Here is a 5369-nt window from a genome sequence, read left to right as displayed (position 1 = left end):
TTATTTACGGGGAAACAGAGAGACCCGGCTCCGGGCCGGCCCGGGCGACGCCTCCGTCCACCCTCCCCCCGCGGCCCCTGTGCCCCCTCGTCAGCCCTGCTCGGGCCGGCGCTCCCCGGAGCGACCGCCCCGACACCGCCCGTGCCCCCGGGCGGGGGCTGCACTTCAAAGGCGGCGGCCCGCGGGCGGGCGTCGGGGGAATGGCTGTGGGCCGTGCGGAGCGGGGCTGGCTGCACGCACACGAGCCCCGCCGCAGGTGATGGCCTGTCCCCCTCACCAGCTGCCCCCAGAGCCACCTGCCCGCTGACGGCCGGCCAAAGTGCTTGCTGTTAAGGCGAGCCTGAGGGGGTGAGATAGGAGCAGCAACTCCGTACACTGCTTGGCCCGCACGGAAGCCTCCTCGGAGTTCCCAAAGCCCTGCTGCATGACCCAAGTTTTGGGAGTCGTCTCCATGCATAATACAAATGCCTAATAAACAGCAGCTGCGCTCCAAATCACCGCAGGAACCTCGGTGGGAAGAAGTGGCTCAGGGCCTGCAGGCTCTTTGCGTCATGCCTGAAATGACAGAAGATGGCCCAGGGCTGCGGCTTCTGGTTTGCTCAAGTGGGCTTGTTTGCTCCTTGGCAGCCTGCTGTAATTTAGGATTACAGATAGGACTGATTTTTTCAGTCCCAGTCCTACATGCTGAATACTCCTGGCTACATTTCAGCTTTTCCACCTTACATACAGAAGACAACGTAGCAAAGATCTTGCAGGAATGAAGCAAAGCACATGTCCTCCTAATCCGGGAGACTTTTTGAAATAAGAATCAGTGCCAATGTTTCAGTCAACACCAAGGAGGTTCTGAGGGCACACACTGAGGGTACAACATCAAGCAAAGTATTTGTTCAGTGAGCTACTCAGGCATGGAGTTGGTTTCAAAGCAATTAAGTACAGTCCTAACTTCAGATACGTTGAAGCCAGCATTACTAAACTGGAAAGATGCTATTTGCTGGAAGTACTTTTTGTAGGGTTAATGCAGTCTGAGTTTCCTAATTCTGCAACTGGCTTCCCCCTCTGCTGCACTGTAAGGAAATCTGGGCAAACTACTGAACTGTTTTGATCTGAGCAATGTTGAATCCAGCAGCAAAGCAGCCAGACTCCCAAAACGAGTCCCAGCATTTTGTAGAAACCTGTAAGCATGGCACTCAAGTCAGTAAAAGCTGCCAGTTCATGTCTAGAGGAACAAGGAAAGTGGTTTGATGTAAATCCTACTTAATCCAGGGTGGGAAAGCTTTCAGATTTTCTTATTAGCAGATAATGCTATGGGGAAATGGAAGTACTACTGTAAGAGACATATACTAAAGCATGTACAGAAAACTGAGCTGAGTAATATATCAGGTTAGAATCCACTCCAGATAAAAATGGAGCATCATGAAAAGCAGTTTTGAAATCTAACTTTGAAAAGCTGTTGTGGTAACATCATCTTAGTTCCAAAACTAATAAAAAGACAGTGCAATTACTCCAGCAGGTATAATGGCTTCCAGGCTAATCATCATAGCAAAGAACAACAGCAAAACAGTTGCAGGAACCCAACACAGATGCCCAACACTTACTACATAAACTCAATTTTCAGGACTGGCTGTGTATTACATATTATTTTCTCCTACAGTACTCACAAAACTATAATTCTTATTACTTATATAACTAGGATTTTAGAGGAGAACTGCTTGATATCAAGAGGAAAAGACATAGTACTGAACAAGTAATTAACACAGAAAGGCTATAGTCAGAAGAATCTGAATTGACTAACTCACACTCCTTGCAAATTTGTTTCCTGCAGCACGTCTGCCTGAACAGTACTCCAAGCTTCAGCACCTTGGGCGGTAAGATGCAGTAGGAGCACTTACAGGTGATATACAGATGAGAACTCTGTAGGACCATAGATATTGGCAGGACAGAAGCATGCAAGGACTAGAGGTCTCAAGAAAAAAAAATCTCCATCTGTGTAACACAATGCATTTACCAAAATTTGAAAATACAATTTTTTGAGAAAGAGGCTAAAGACTGTAAACCCTAGCTCAGAATGGATCCCATACACAGAGACACATCTGTGTCAAATCAGATGCAATGTGTTTTTGAACTGTGATGTTGGTGACCCCACTAGGATGCATCTCCCTCTTACCTTTCAAGCTAGAAGGCAGGCTCTTCATTTTTCAACTTTAGCTTTTTTATTTGGTTGGGTGGAGTTTTTTGGTGAAGGATTTTTTGTTGTTTTTATTTGGGGGGTGTTTAGGTTTTTTCAGCTTGAAATCTGCATCAGTCTTCTGAATCCTCTGGTTTCCCTTGTTATTTGCTATTATTTTCTAATCAGTTCATGTTCATTTTGTACTTGGTATGAAACAAACAACCTAGGACAGATACACAGCCTGTTTCCAAGACCCCTACATCACTGTATGCTCTGTTTCCTTAGACCTCTAATGCCTAAATCACGTCTGGATAAGAATCAAAGCCTAAGATTTTGTCCTTACTAGCCAAGAATAACAGCTCCTCTCTTCCTTCCTCTCACATTGTCCTTTCCATACCCTGTGAAACTCACCAGAAAGGAGTACTTTAACACCGTCTTCTTCCAGAGTCACAAGAATATGAATTTAAACCTCATGCTTAGTAAGATGCAGCATATGGTCTCCCCACCTAGGTGAGAAATTATTACACTGTCTTGCAAAACACAATTATCACCAAAGCTACTGCCTCTTCTGGCTGTGTTTTCAAAGACAAGAACAAATCAAATCAGGCTACACAGACAGTCTGATCTCACCCATCAGGATAAATGGCTAAAGCTACATAGCCTTGCAGACATGCTTTTAAGACAGCAGTAATTAGTGTCCAATTTCCAGACGAGTTTGAGAGATCCTTCCCGCATTCATGCTCCCTAGTAGCTGGTTTTGGCATCTCCTCCCTTCCAATAGACACAGTAGAGCTAGTATGTAACTTCTAGTAGTCACTAAACACAGTGGGGAGGTTCTCAGTCGATAAACCCTGGTGCACCCAAGCATGTTTGAGAATCCAACATCCCAGATGTGCTTCATGGAGACCGAGACCACCTTCACAGAGTCCTGCAGGGAATCCTTTGGCATGTATGGTCCTGGGCTGTATAGGCTCCTTCCCTTTGCACTCAGCTCTCCCAAAGCTGGAGACAGAATAGAAAAATCTTCTCAGGGCACTGGTCCTTGCAGGTGGCAACAGAAACTTTCTTTGGACCACAGTTGCATTTCAGAGTGGACACAAAACTTGAGGGACTCTGTTTTCCTCACAAATAAACTTTGCACTGCCTGTCCCTATTTGTACATTACCTCATAAAAGAATACAAGTATTACATTTTGTCATAGAAAATAAAATATTCCACATTATTCTTAAACTGAGGATGCTTAGTTCTAGAACTGTATTTTCAGACATACCACAATTAATGCACATGGTAATAGGCAGCACAAAGTACTGAAGGACTGGAATGACATAACTGAGAGCTGATTTTCCAACTTATCTGTAAAATCACTTGTATTAGGTTGCATCAGGACCCAGGTTACAGCTGCCAGTGGGATAAGCACTGTCCAAAGGCGAGGCAAAATGAGGGCTTCTGTTCCAAAGAGTAAATTCAGAATTTCAAAGAACACTTGAGAATTGAGGCAGTCGTGTAGTACTTTTACAGTAACTTCACATTTGGAAAAACAAATGTTATTTCAATGCTGAGAGAAAAGCTGAGCTCTCACCCTTTACAAGAAGCTACGAAAGCACAGTGCCTTTTCAATGAGGCTACGTAGCCAGGGACTACTGTGGCAGCAAACACACAGGGAGTGCTAACGCAAGCGCACATTTTCAGGAAAGACCATGCCTGATTTATGTTATTAAAGAAGATATATTGTCAAATGTTTGTTGTAAAAATAGAAACAGGAAAAAACATTCTGCCTAGCTACAGGTGCTTTCATTTAACTAAAGCATGCAGCCAGGTCAATTAATATTCAGGTCAGCTCTCATGCACCCACCATGACCTCACTGCTTTCTTGACTCAGCAGAAAAAGAGGTTTATGAAAAAAATAGGGAAATACCGCTCAATTTTTTTTGAAAGAAAGCTGTTATCAATTAAATCTGTGCAAAAATTTTTAGAATAATCTCTCCCATGCTTCCCCACCAAAGTATGGAAAATGCACATTTCTACTTTTGTAAAGAGGGGAAAAAAGACTCCAAAACAACCAGGCAATTACTTTGACATTATTTAGTGTATAAAGAGCTCTAAATTCTTACCTCTGGAGACACACTCAGAATAAATTAACTGTCCAACATGAGTACAAAAGTAATTTTGAATCCACCAGCATTAGTGGAGATTTAACTTTTTTTCAACTCTTTCCCACAGCACAGGCACATGTAACCAAAATCTGACCCAACAGCCTGAAAGATCAGGAGATATAAGCATAACATTTTGATTCACTCTTTCCCTGCATATCAATCATAACTTAAACCATTACCAATGAGAGAATTGTACTTAAAGCTGATCAACGCAGACTCGCACAGGCCCTGAAAGCACATAATGTGAAACAATGCAAATGCAAAGTATTCACAAGGATTTGCCATCTACTAGAATTTCCAAATATTCTTACAGTTTTTCAAAAAAACCCATTTTCTTTCCGAGAATAGAGTCCTACATAGCGGATACTACAAAATAATTCTAATCCAAGTAACAAAGGATTATTTTTCTGTGAACAAGTCTGGGACTCCACAGAACTGAAGTGTGATAATGCAACTCAGTCAAATGTGTGACTGTCCACAACAGAGAAATACAAAAATGGTCATACTCTGTGACAGGGAAACCTGACAGAGGATCCAACTAATGGACATGACAGAAGTGAATAGAGGCAAAATAAAAAGTCTCTGAGTTTAAGGAATCTCTAATGAAGTGAGTATTTCCCTGTGGCCTGATATCAAGGTTTTCTGTGTAATGTATCACAGCATGTAAGTATCACGTTGAATGCATGTTGCGTGTATGAAAATATTCAGCCTCATTTCAGCTTCGCAGGGAGCAGTGCATATCACCCTGCACTCCTTCACACTTCAGTCATGCTCTACAGAAAAAAATTGTGCAAACCATTCAGAGTTTCTTCTCAAGGAGAAATATCAGTACTATCAGTGCATTCACAGCTATCCATTTTTTATTCCGTGTTATTTTTTAAGATAAATTTTTAAGGATGAAAAGTACAGTGCACAACATCATTCATCGTAAGCTAGTAATTTTATACCTACTTATACTAGCAGAAGAAATGTTTAAAAATTGAGTGGATAACAGTAAAAAAAAGCAAGATTTATTTGCTTTTGTTCAGTGTCTTGAAGTAAGAAACATA

This window comes from Lichenostomus cassidix, chromosome 1Aa, assembly GCF_008360975.1.
Source record: "Lichenostomus cassidix isolate B80296 chromosome 1Aa, HeHo_3.0, whole genome shotgun sequence".
NCBI classification, from domain to species: Eukaryota; Metazoa; Chordata; class Aves; order Passeriformes; family Meliphagidae; genus Lichenostomus; species Lichenostomus cassidix.
Note: the sequence above shows the minus strand (reverse complement) of the source record.